The 14,935-nt window shown below is 30.2% G+C and overlaps 2 pseudogenes; both read right to left on the bottom strand.

Moving 5' to 3' along the window:
- Positions 1 to 1,277: 1,277 nt before the first annotated feature.
- Positions 1,278 to 2,748, bottom strand: LOC107032313 (annotated as a pseudogene).
- Positions 2,749 to 9,596: 6,848 nt separating this feature from the next.
- Positions 9,597 to 14,462, bottom strand: LOC114075250 (annotated as a pseudogene).
- Positions 14,463 to 14,935: the final 473 nt, after the last annotated feature.

Below are 14,935 nucleotides of genomic sequence, written 5' to 3' on the forward strand. Positions count from 1 at the left end.
AATAATATGTGGTCACCTTCTTCATCCTCTAGTGGTAGTTTCATATAGGCTACCCTTTCATATATTTTAGTTTGTTCATCCTTATTAAGGCTTGATTGTTGCTCATCCATGAGCATATTTTTTACAACGCTTTGAGCCTTCTTAGGTAATTTATCTTGAACGGGATAGGGAGAACTCTGTATGTTTTGAAATACTTATTTCTCTCTTCTCTTCCCTCAATGCTTGCTTAATTCTAATCCTCCTTTATCTGGTGGGGCTAGTGGATCTAGGTCTCGAGAAACAAAACACATAACTATTTTAAGGCGAATGCAATATCAAAGTAAGTGAAAAGGCAGACTTTTTCTCTCTTTTCTTCCATTGTGACTTATAACTATTCACAAAGCTACAAAATGCTATAAATAATTGACGTTTAGAAAAAAAGATTTTAACATATATAAGCCAAAACCAACCAAGAGTTACATTCCATAACGTTTCCAAAATAAAATGCTTACTAGAGCACTTGATGAATACATATACTTGCAATTATAAGAAGATAATTTATGCAGAAATCTATGTGAAATTCGATAACCTAAAAAATTAGGTGCAAGTTTGTCTGTCTTTTTAAAGCAAACAAATATAACATTTGTCTAGCATCTTCCTAATACAAACTAAATTGGCAAAATTCAATCCAAAGAAATGTAGCTAATTTATTGCAAGCAAAGAGGTGTTGAGATCTTCTGAACCTACAAAACATTTAAAATAAGGCTCTGAATAAACTTTATTTACCATTAGGTATCTTGTTATCTTTTCGAAATGCAGTCCATCCTCCTTTTATGATAATCATACTCCTAGTATACTCTATTTTCACGATCCCCATTCTACTCCTTCTTCATTAACCAGCCTCATATTCTTCATGTTCATTATGTCTGTTCTTTGGGCGAATCTTTACAGGATAGTTAATAAACACATTCATCAAACAAACTTGATTATTAGATTTTGAGGAAAATAACTAGTATGTGCAAAATCTAGTGAATTTGAAAACACAATGTACAAACTATTAAACCTTACCATACAACTAGCATGTGCCTTTTTTTATAACCATTTCAAAAAACGGGTTGTCACCATTCAAGTTTACCAAGCTGTGTCGACTACTATAATTATTTGGACTAACTTCTTCACTTCTACTATTAGCTTCTCCAACCTCCTTATCCGCAACAACTTGATATAAGTATAACAACTAGTATGATATACTACTATTGGATTCACTTAATTTATAGCTAATAAAGCAGTTAAGATGTTTACTTACATTGCTCAATTACATTAGCATTAGTTTGAAGGTAATTAATTGAAATGTCTTCTTCTTCTTCCTCGATTACATTAGCATTAGCTTGAAGGTTAACTAGAATATCTTCCATTTATTCCTCGATTACATTAGCATTAGCTTGAAGGTCAATTGGAATATCTTCCTCTTCTTCATCGATTACATTAACAATATCTTTAAAGTTAATTGGAATATCTTCTTCGATTACATTAGCATTATCTTGGAGAACTAGAATATCTTTCTCGATTACATTAGCATTAGCTTGGGCAACTGGAATATCTTCCTCTTCTTCATCTAATTCAGTATCTTGATCTATTGGATATTCAATTTTTGTTGTACTTTATCATATATAGAGAAAACAAAGTGAGAACGCGGGTCGTATGTGAAGATTAATAAGTTCCTGTTGCTTATTGAGTAATAGTCACAGAAATTATTCCATCGTTTGGCTAGCCAAATTTGGCCTTGAGAGTTATCAACTTCAATCTCCCATGCTTTTCCATTGGGAGCCTCAAGAAACACGGGGTTAAACATGTTCTTGCAATGTCTTTTGGCAAATACTACGGGAATCCTCTGTGTGCAAAAGAAATGGCAAATTTAGTTTCATACAACATAATTAGTTTGGACAAAATCAACAAATAACAAGGACTAAAATTACAATTAATTATGTACCAGACGGTGTAATTCATCTGATGAAGTAATGATTTGGACGAACTTAGGGTTGTTGGGAGAAGAGTTCCTTAAGGAAGAGCCACGGAACTTGTTTGCCTTAATAGATAGTTGGATGGGTAATTTTTGAAGAACTTGTTTATTATATATAGGGTTGTGATTCACATGAATGTGACTACTATTGTGATTCACATGAATGTCATTGTAGTGCAATGCTTGTTCATCAAGAAAGCAGACACTCACGTGAATGTCACTAAATTTGCTTTGTCTTGGAATGATTTTTTTTTTTTTACTTCTATTAAAAACTCATTCACCTAACCCTACTACCACTTATTTACACTTGAACTATTATTCTAATTTTTATTTATAATAACTAGTGAAATTAGCGAATATTGTAGAAACATATTAAAATATATCATATCATCTTTTTTAGGATATTAAAATAAATTTTAAGCAATATATATTTTTGAGTTAATTCATAAATGTGAATTTATAAAAAAGGTATATGAAGTGTATATACTAATACAATTCTGCTACTCCAATCCAAATATAGTATGTAAAACTTAAATTCTCAAAAACTAATCCAAAGAAAAATTGAAATACATATATTTCAAAAAGAAAGGGAAATGTATTCTGAAATAGTAGAATAGGGCACGCACCCTACTGTGGCATTGGTGCGAGTCATTATCTATCTTCTCGCCACAAAGGAAGAAAAGCACCACCTAACCAACAAGAAAGAAGAGTCCCTAAGAAATAGTACGTAATGGATACCTTTCACTCATGTATTATGGACTATAGTTTAGTTTTGTCCCCCTCCCAAGATAAGGCGTTTGGATTTATCATTTTAAATTTCAAATGCAATGATAGTGATAAAAGACTTAAAACAATAAAAGTAAAACACTTAAAGAAATATGGAATTATCAATCCAGTAGTACAACAATTCATCTTCTTTATTTTAGGTTAGTAAATAAGATTGAATAGTAATATAAATAGTTGAATGATATTTCTGAGGTGAATGCTCCTGTAGTCTTGCACAATAAATCAGACATTTCATCAACTAAAATAAGAAAGAGATGCATAGAGATCCATATATACATTATCTCAAAAAGGAACTAACATAACACATAGTAGCGAAATAAATATCGAATTTTCATTAATTATTGTTATGAAAATCACAGAATCAAAGAAGTACTACATCTATATAAATTTCAATATCCAATTTCACTAATTATTGTTATGAAAATCACGGAATCAAAAAATTTAATATCCAATTTTCACTAATTACTGTTATGAAACTTTATGATAATACGTTATAGTTTTATCTATTAAATTTTAAAAAAATTAAATTTAGAAATTTGAACACCTATAGTTTTATATGTTATTTGGCATACTTTTCTCACAGAGTATTTATTTGATTTTTCAGAATTTTGTATCCTTGCTTAAATCTTTTGTATTCCAATATGAATACCATTTGTATATATATATTCATTCTAGTTTTCATGTTGTATTTTGTATAATGAAACTTGTATTTCTTTATTAGTTTGTATTCATTCCAATATGTATCTCAAATAAATATGTAGCTATATAAGAAACGAATTTGTATTCGTATATTTTTTCCACTGTGTATTTATTTTTCTCTTTAGAATCTTGTTTCATTTTCCAAGTCATATTCATTCCAATATGTATGCTATTTGTATTTGTATTCGTTCTAGTTTTTATATTGTATTTTGTGTAATGATGCATAAAATATAAAAATAATATGATGGAAAAGTGATAATGAAATATAAAATTGAATAAGAATACGAGAATATTTGTCGCAATATTCTTCAGAAACACATAACTAGTTGGCTTACCTTTGATATGAATATAAATTAGGAACAAATAAAGTTTCATAAACTATGCAATATGAGATTTTGAACGAATACAAATATTAATAGCATACGTACTAGTTTGAATACAAATTTAGAAAGGATACGAAAATTTGAAGAAAAACCTATAAAAATAAACTAATAGAATGTCAAATAAAACACATAACGAGTTGACATACTTTTGGATGAATACAAATTAGGGACAAATAAAAGTTTCATAAACTATCCAACATGAGATTTTTAATAAATACAAATATTGATAGCATACATTGTGATTTGATTACAAATTGAGAAGAAATATCAAATTCTGGAAAATAAACTACACAATACAAAACAGACTAATAAAAAATTGTTCGACAACTATTCAACATTCGTCTTCTTTTTTCAAGATCCCCACGAGTAGACGAAGATTCTACACTTCCATTCTGACTTTGAGGAAGGTTCTGCACATCAATTGGGTCCTGTAAATGTCCTAACCGTCTCTCTTCCTCTTCTTCATCTGATTCAATATCTTGATTGGATATTCAATTTCTGTTGTACTTTGATCATATATAGAGACAACAAAGTGAGAACGCGGGTTTTATGTGAAGATTAATAAGCTCGTGATGCTTATTGAGTAATATTCACATAAATTATCCCATCCTTTTGCTAGACAAATTTGTCCTTGAGAATTTTCCACTTCAATCTCACATGTTTTTCCATTGGGGAGCCTCAAAACACACGGGGTTAAACATGTTCTTGCAATGTCTTTTGGAAAATACTACGGGAATCCTCTGTGTGCAAAAGAAATGGCAAATTTAGTTTCATACAAAATAATTAGTTTGGACAAAATCAACGAATAACAACGACTTAAATTACAATTAATTACTTACCAGACGGTGTAATGAATCCAATGAAGTAATGATTTGGATGAACTTAGGGTTCTTGGGAGAAGAGTTCCTTAAGGAAGAGCCACGGAACTTGTTTGCCATAATCGATAGTTGGATGAGAAATTGTTGAAGAACTTGTTTATTATATATAGGGTTGTGATTCACATGAATGTGACTACTACTGTGATTCACACGATTGTGACTGTAATGCAATTCTTGTCTCATGAGGAAAGCAGACACTCACGTGAATGTGACTACTATTGCTTTGTCTTGGAATGTTTTTTTCTTTCTTTTTGACTTCTATTAAAAACTCATTCACCTAACCCTATTACCACTTATTTACACTTGCTCTATTATTCTACGTTTTATTTATAATAACTAGTGAAATTTGCGGCGATTGTAGAAACATATTTAAATTTATCATATCATCTTTTTTAGGATATTAAATTAAATTTTAAGCAATATATATTTTTGAGTTAATTCATAAATGTGAATTTTTAAAAAGGTATACGTAGTGTATGAGCATTTTTTAAATCAAAATATATACTAATACAAGTTTGGGACTCCAATCCAAAGATAGTCTGTAAAACCTAAATTCTTAAAAACTAATCCATAGAAAAATTAAATATTAATTATATATATTTTTTAAAAAGGCAAATATATTCTGAAATATTAGAATAGGGCAAGCCCCCTATTGTGGCAATGGTGCGAGTCATATTCTATCTTCTCGCCACAAAGGAAGGCAAGCACTACCAAACCAATAGGAAAGTAGAGGCCCTAAGAAAAAGTACGTAATGGATACCTTTCAACTCTCATGTATTAAGGACTAAAAATTACTTCTGTTTGATTAATGTTGTCCTCATCCCAAGATAAGGCGTTTGGATTTATCATATTAAGTTTCAAATGCAATGATAAAATTATAAAAGTCTTAAAACAATCTAAAATACTTAAAGAAATATGGAATTATCAATCCAATAGTACAACAATTCATCTCCTTTATTTTACGTTAGTAAACAAAATGAACAGTAATATAGATAGTTGAAATATATTTCTCAGTTGAATGCTCCTTTAGTCTTGCACAGTAAATACATAACTAGTCGACTTACCTTTGAGATGAATATAAATTAGGAACAAATAAAGATTCATAAACTATGCAATATGAGATTTTGAATGAATACAAATATTAATAGCATACATAATAGTTTGAATACAAATTGAGAAAGGATACGAAAATTTGAAGAAAAAACTATTAAAAACAAAAACAAACTAATAGAATGTTAAATAAAGTACATATCGAGTTAAAATTCTTGTGGCTGAATACAAATTAGGGACAAATAAAAGTTTCATATATCCAACATGAGATTTTTCATAAATACAAATATTGATAGCATACATTGTGATTTGAATAGAAATTGAGAAGAAATACCAAATTCTAAAAAATAACCACAAAAACCAAAACAAACTAATAGAAAATTGTTCGATGACTATTCGACATGCGTCTTCTTTTTCAAGATCCCCACAAGTAGACAAAGATTCTACATTTCTGTTCTAAATTTGAAGAAGGTTTTGCACACCAATTGGGTCCTGTAAATGTTCTAATCGTCTCTCTTCCCTCATTTCGGTAGTGGATCCTACATTAACCGATATTTCTTGAGTAATAAATAAATTAAAGGATGGCAAATCTCTAGAAATTGGTTGATTGAGATAGATACCCCTAGTAAGCCTCTTTGATTCAGCCATTGGAGAGTAACCCTAATCGACATTGAAAAATACAAACAACAATTTTTAAAGATTTAAACAAAAACAAAAACAAAAAAATCAGAAAAGATATCTAGAAATAAAATAAGTATAAGGGATACCTTAATCAAACGGATTCTTTTTTATCCAATTTTGACAAAAAAAACAATAAAAATAAACGAAAGAGAAATATCGAAAACTTGATTGTTGGAGGAAAATCAGAAACGATAAATATGAGAGAGAAAATATTTTTTTTAATGGGAGAGAGAATTAAGAATCAGAAAATATAAATATGCGAGAGAATGTTTTATTTTTTTTGAAAAAAAGGGATATTGATAATTGAAAACCTGTAAGGAAGATAAAGTAGGAAGAAAATTGGGATACACAAAGTTTTTAAAATAATGACATTTTTGACATTACTTTACTAAATATTTTTTTATTAGGTTACTAATTTTCCCAAAATACAATACAATATGTTAGTGATCCAAAAATTCTCAAATCCATTCAGCCAACAACTCAAAAGACCCATAGAAAAGAGGAATTGACACAGGTTTACAACTATTATATATAATTGGCACAGGGACGACTTAAACCCGTTGGTGGCCTAAGGCCAAAATCAAATTAGATGCCTTAAAAAAATTATAAATAATTTATTTTAAATCTATTATTTAGCTTTTTGAGATGCAAAGTTGTTAATAATTTTTGTATAGTCAATCTCTTCTAATACTTCTTTTTCAATCAATAATAAAGTCAAACCACTTAATCTTTATTGAGACATTGTCGATCTTAAATAAGATTTTATTATTTTTAAATTTAGAAAAACTTCTTTCTGCTGAGGCGACTGTTACGGGAACTGTAAACATTATTCTATAAGCAATGCAAGCATTTGGAATAGAATCAAGTCTTTTTATTTGATTGAGTATCTCAATCAGAGTATTATCTTCTACTTTTATGATTTCCCTTGACACTTTAATTCAGAAAATAAGTCTAAACCGTCAATATCGGAGTGAGTATTATGTATTAAGTAACATTCAAGATTAAGACAATATTATTTAAAATTCTCATCATCTAATGATCTCAATTTTTTCCCACTAAATAGAAAACCAAAAATATTTTGATATACTTCAGATTGTTCAAATCTATTTTTAAGTGAAAAGATGGCTTGGTCTGCTATGAATAAAACATAATCAACTCTAAATGATTCTTCAACGGATATTGTGATTTCATTATCAACATTCTCATCAAATTATTTCTTCTATAAGTTACACGTTTCTTACGAAATACATGTTCTATATTCTTCTCTAATGCAATTTCCTTAGCCGAAATCATAGCATTTGTAAATCCTTCTTCTCTTTATTTTTTTTTTAAAGAAACTAATCCTCCTAATTGATCAATAGAATCAGAAGGAGAAAGGACCATCTGCAAATCTCAAGAAACCATCCAAGCACTTATGGTAGGATCAGATTGTGAAGAGGAAGAAGACATACAAGGCAAGGTTAGACTTCATCACATACAAAATAATCTATACTCATACTGAAAAAGGGAACTATAGTCTTTATTGTACACTCTCATTAACGCATATCAGTCAGCATACTCAAAAGGAAACTAATAATGGAAGACTATGCAAAACTAAGAGAAGAAAATGAGAACTTTAAAAAACAAGACCATCACCTTTTAAGTAAAATAAACGAGCTACAACTGCTCAGTTATTTTACTTAAAAGGTGATGGTTTTGAAAAATCCTAACATAGACCGCTTATGCCTTGCATTGTGGGCTAATGGGGCATAAAAGTTATGATTTTCGTAAGAAAGTAACGGCTCATAAAAACAATCTAACCTTTTTATATACTATTGAAAGACATAGTTATTACATCTAAACAAGTTAAAATAAAATCATACATCTAAAAATAATGTAGACAATTCATAATTTATTAACTCCATATGTAATTTTCTAAGTAGTCCACCCCACCCCCACATCTACTTCAACCATATTATACTTCAATAATATGAAATGATCTGCCATAAAATTACTCTATCATCACCCTATGCTAGAAGTGTTACAATTGGATTCCTTAAGAATAGCAAAACATACATTATCTTCAATTAATAAAGCAATAAAGGCTTCACAGACAATGTCTCAGTAGTGCTCACACATACATTAATTCAACATAGGGGGATAAAGGGAAGAGCCTTGTTTAAAACTGCTCTAAGATGACCTAAAAAGCAACAACAATATATTGTTCGTATATCTAATAGAACACTTCACTAATGACGAGAACGATCTTAAGAACATATAACTAATAAGAAATAGCCCATAAACTATTGCATGTATGCTTTAACCATATGATTTCATATATTTTGACTCATCATCCGTTTCCTCAGAAGAGGTCCAATCGTGGCTGCTGCTTTTGAGTTTCTATTTTGGGATCACCTCTGCCTCAGTGCTCTTCTTGCTTGATTGTTTTGCTTGTGACAAAATAATACTCCTATCAATCATCAAATTATTTGCATTCAACAAATATTTCCAGAATACTAAGATGGAAATATGTTGTCATGGAAAAGGGATTAGGTAGAATAAAATTGATTAGCTGTAGTGGAAACACTAAAATTTGAGAAAGATTATGCTCATGAAGCATGAGTTTTTGTAGTTTTTCTCGATGAGATTGATATTCCAATCATTCTAACATGGTGGTACAGGAAGTGAAAAAGCTAACCACACAGTAATTACTTGAACGCTACAATTCAAAATATATATCACGGTGGATTAACCAAAATTCATAAAGATGGTGGCAATTAATTAGAGTAAGATATAAAAAGAAATTATTTAAGCCATTTTTTGGTTCAAGGGATTAATTGGGCTATCCTATTATAGATTTTGAGGTTAAACCTATCTCGTATTTGATTGGAAGTATTACCTAAGGTCAGTGTTATTTCCATAACAAATTTCCTGCTATCACTTCACTCATATAAAAAGTGGGACTGATATAATCCCTAGTCAGTTTAAAAAGTCTAAAAACCTATTGGTTTTACCAGTATCAAGGTTGAGTTGTTGGTCGTGCTCCTCATAGCCTTCACTTATTTCTTGAAATAGATATCCAAATGCAATGTATTACTACTAAATGAATTCAATTAATAGCTAATAAAGAAGTTAAGATATTTACTTACCTTGCTCAATTACATTAGCATAGGCTTCAAGGTTAACTGTAATATGTTCCTCTTCTTCCTCGATTACATTAGCATTAGCTTGAAGGTGAACTGGAATATCTTCTTATTCTTCCTTGATTACATTAGCATTAGCTTGAAGGTTAACTGGAATATCTTCCACGATTACATTAGCTTTATCTTGAAGGTTAAATGGAATATCTTCCATGATTATATTAGCATTATCTTGAAGGTTAACAAGAATATCTTCCTCTTCTTCCTCGATTACATTAGCATTAGCTTGTACATTAACTGGAATATCTTTCTCTTCTTCCGCGATTACATTAGCATTAGCTTGGAGGACTGGAATATCTTCCTTTTCTTCATCTGATTCAATCTCTTGATCTATTTGATATTCAATTTTTGTTGTACTCTGATCATATATAGAGACACCAAAGTGATAACACAGGTTATATGTGAAGACTAATAAGCTCCTAACGCTTATTGAGTAATAGCCACAAAAATAATTCCATCCTTTTCCTAGTCAAATTTGGCCTTGAGTATTTTCCACTTCAATCTCCCATGCTTTCCCATGAGGAGTCTCAAGAAACATTGGGTTGAACATGTTCTTGCAATGTCTTTCGGAAAATATTATTAGTATCCTCTATGTGCAAAAGATATATATGAATTGAGTTTCATACGGACAGAAGCAGACATACATAATTAGTTTAAAATATATCTTGGACTGAACATACAGAAGCAACTACAAAATTGGCATTATGTACACGCCTGTTAGAATGAGTTGTAGGTCCTGCGAATTTCTTACCTCATTAGCTAGATTCTTTTGTTGAATATGGGAAATTATTTAATTTTTACGTGGTATCAAAGTAATACACATCCTTATATATATATAAAACTTGTGACTGATTACTTTTACATGTACATGCTACCTCCTATTAACACATCCATATATTTGGTTTATCAAATGTTGAATCCTCCAAATGTCTATATATCCTTGGGCGTGAAAGAAATTTTTTTTATCGCGGAAATGAAATTGCCTTATTACATCATCATTTTAAAAAATTCTCATTCAATTAGACCCAGATAAAAGTATTGTAATTGTTGGATCTAAGTCAACAGTTAACAACGATTGAAATTACACTTGCACTAAGAAAAATATTAGGGATCTGTGAGCAAAACCAAGATTTGGAGAGAGAAAAAGGGGTGGGATTTCCTATGGAGGGTAAAAAAAGAAAAAAAAACAAGATTTGGAAGATGAAGAAAGTACTTACCAGACAACATAATTCGTCTGAGGAAGTAATGATTTGGATGAACTTAGGGTTGTAGGGAGAAGAGTTCTTAAAGGAAGAGTCATGGAACTTGTTTACCATGACTGCAGTTGACCAATGGATGGGAAAGTGTTGAGGAATGTTTTTTTATAGGATTTTGATGCACGAATTACGAGGATAATGCACTGTGTGTCTCACAGGGACTGTCTTCAATCTGACTCACCTAATGCGTGTGACTGACTCACGAGGACTGTTTTATATCTGAGTCACGTGATGTGTGTAGCTGACTCACGAGGAGTGTGTAATGTACAAGGCAAAAGAAGTAGTGTTTGACCAGATCTTTAATCAGATTATGAAAATCTGTCTTTAAAATTTTTTCAAGCTTCAACCCTTTTATTTGGAGAAGTTTCACATTCACTCATAAAAGTTTGATTTTTTAAAAGTTAAATACATATTGAAACATAACTTCATATTTCAAAAATTACAATAGTGTACGCTTTGTCCTGAAAAATGTGATAAAAAAGAAGAAAATGAATGAGATAAGGCATTTGTTAGTTTGGATCCCTCTTATTTTGGTCTACACTCCCCTTGGCCCTTGTGAGATGGTCTTTATTTGGCCTAGCTTCGTCCCGAACCAAGGAGGCACTAAGAAAAATTATGTAATGGATACGCCTTTCAATTATTCTCATGTCTTAAGGACGATAGATTTCTTCCATTTCATCGATTTTGTCCGAATCGCACGATAAGTTATAAAACAATCAAATTAAAACACTTACTAAAAGAAACACAGAATTATCCTATCTAGTAGTACAACATTGGATCTTCTTTATAAAAATAAATTGAACTGTAATAATGATAGAAAGTGCAGCATTTTCCTGCGTAAATTAGTATTGATGACAATTGTTTTTGGGGTTTTAATTAAGCACGACTCAATGTTGTTATATCAAATTAATTTAATTTTATCAAAATCAACTATTGGACTAGAAACTATAGATTTATTTTTTGATCAACATGACTTAGACAAGAATCCTATATTTTCCCCACCTAATGATTTTTCGATTGACATTAGTAACGTGATACCAATTAAGATTATTCATTGACATATATCTTATATATTGACTAGAATAGAACATGCTCAACTCTTTCTAAAATAGATATCCATATACACATTGTTTCCTTCCCTTTTAAAAAAAGGAACTAACACAAAGTAGCTTAACAAAATATACATCAGAGTTTAGAGTATTTAACAAGTGAAATGATATTATATTCATTCAGCATAAGGAAATATGATTACATTAAACAGAAGTTTGAGTCCATTCAAACACAAATGTTACTATGTCTATGGTCTATTAATTTGAAGGATGCATTATCATATAAAACTAAAGATTCATCACGTAATAATTTGAGTTAGAAAAAAACAATCAAGAAATTATGGCTTTGAGGCGTTAAAAATCACTTTCTTTCAAGATTCATAGGGATTACAAACAATTCTTTATCAAAATATGTAAAAGTTAGTGGTTCAATTAATTTTGAAACAAATTCATCCGTTAATAGTTTTGAAATAACAAAATTTATGAATGTAAGTTGTAACATTCATTTTATTTAAGTTCTACGTTATAGCTGTTTTGCGAGACAGTTTTAAAATTCTCCAAATTGATTTTTGGAAGATAAGTTTTTTTATTTTCAATTCATGAACCTATAAAAAATATTATTTAATTAAAAGTTTTAATTGCAAAACTGTTGTACTAAAATTGTGTTTTTTTTTATTAAAAAGATATGCACTAAAAAACTACTCTTCCTTTGAAAATCACTCGTGAGACATTAATCAAAAGGTGAAATCACCAATTCAAGAATAAAAGGACAACAATCTAGAATGCTACTTATTTTGTGGATTAGTTGAATCTCGATGATAGAGTTGTTATGTATTAATTCTATTGCTCGTGGGAGAGACTCCAACTATCTTCAAGAAATGTATTAACGTGCCTCTAAGCCAAGCAAGTATTGTTCAGAATTAGTTGTATTTTTATCATTCTTGTTCATTTGTTTTAACAGTTTGAAGAAAGTTGTCTCTATGGCATCCACATCTATAACGAACAATGTTCCACCTTTGCCTAATCCTAATTTTTAAATATTTGATGGAAAATACTTTCCTCGATGGCGTGCAAAGATGGAATTCTTTTTAAGAAGATTAAGTTGACATATGTTCTTGAGAAACCTTGTCATGACGCTCCTAGTTCTGAGGTAGCAACATACGAGACTACTTTAATTAAAGAAAAAATTGTCACATGACAGGATGATGATTACTTATGCAAGAAGTATATTCTTGAAGGAATGTCCAATAAGTATTATGATCAATATTATATTAAGTGCAAATTTGTTAAGGAGATTTTGGATACTCTTAAAGCTATTCATTTAGCAAAACATGCGAGTTCAAAGAAATTTCTTGCTTCAAATTATATGGAGGTCAAAATGGTTGTTGACAAGTCAGTCACTGAAAAAGTACAAGAATTTCTAGAAAATTTCTATATCTGGAATTCTTCTTGATGAAAACTTTCTAATGGTGTTATTGTCTCAAAACTTCCTCCATCTTGGAAGGAGTAAAAAACCAAACTCTTACACAAGAAGGAAGATTTGATTCTTGAAAAATTATTGCAACACTTGCAAATTGAACAAGAGACTCAATACTGTGAGAATAACCTCTTGAAGGAACCCATCATAAAATATCATGTTATTGAAGAAAAGATCAAGAAGGAACCTGAAAATAATAATTTTTTGAAGGCGAAGAAAAGTAAAAATATTAAGTGTAATAATACTAATTCTAAATCGAATGATTGTTATAATTGTCATAAAATTGGCCACTATGCACGTGTTTGTAAAATTCTTAAAGATCAAAAGAAGAAAGAAAAGGCAAATAATAATACAAAAAATGAAATGGTGGCAATGGTCACAAAAGCATTTGTAGGAGAAGATCAAGTAGAATGGTGGATAGACACTGGTGCAATTCGTCATATATCAGGTAACCGAAATTCTTTCACGACCAATGAATTAGTGGGGGGTGATAACGCTTTGCATATGGGAAACTCATCTTTTGCTAAAGTTGTGGGAAAAGGAAATGTCGAACTGAAATAAATTCACTTCTGGAAAGATGGTCACATTGATAGACGTAATGCATTGTAATGACCCGTTAAGTCATTTTTCAGAACTAATATTTTTTTCATAAATTATCCTTTCCATAAATTTAAATAAAAAATTTATTTATTTGTTTAAATAAATTTTTCTTAATTAAGGGATAATTTAAGTAATTAATTTAGTTGATGGTTAATGGACTGAATCCATATATAATTAATTTAAGTTAATACCATATGTAACATTAGACATATTTATTTTGGGAAAAGAAAACCGCCGAAGAACATTACAACTACCGCACAGTCGGCAACCTCTCTTCTACGCGAGCACATAAACTAGGAAATATCTCAGACTTTTGAGGTAACAATGTATTGTTCTAAATAATGTGCAGACATATAATTATAATTATTATTTGGGAAAATGCACAAGTACCCCCTCAACCTATGCCCGAAATCCCACAGACGCATTTATACTATATTAAGGTCCTATTACCCTTTGAACTTATTTTATAAGTAATTTTCTATCTCTTTTTATCGTACGTGGCATTAGGCTGAAAAAAAATGTGAACTAGCATTGGGCCCACAAGATAGTGTCACGTAGGCCGAAAAGGGGTAGAAAAATTATTAATAAAATAAGTTCAGGGGGTAATAGGACATTAGTATAGTATAAGTATTTCTCTGAGATTTCGGCTATAGGTTGAGGGGGTACTTGTTCATTATCCCTTATTATTTTAATGGTGGAGATGAAAGAGAAAATAGGAAAATTGGTTTTGAAATTTAGAAGAAAAAAAAAGAAGAAAACTAATATTATGTATTAAGTATAATATGTGGGTTTGTGTGTACCATGAAGAGTCAAATTTATTAGGCTCAATTTTTATGTATTTTGGTGGCGTGATGAATGAAGTGTCATTAGGGAATATGTTATATTATAAGATAAATCA

This window comes from Solanum pennellii, chromosome 1 (assembly GCF_001406875.1).
Source record: "Solanum pennellii chromosome 1, SPENNV200".
Lineage (NCBI taxonomy): Eukaryota > Viridiplantae > Streptophyta > Magnoliopsida > Solanales > Solanaceae > Solanum > Solanum pennellii.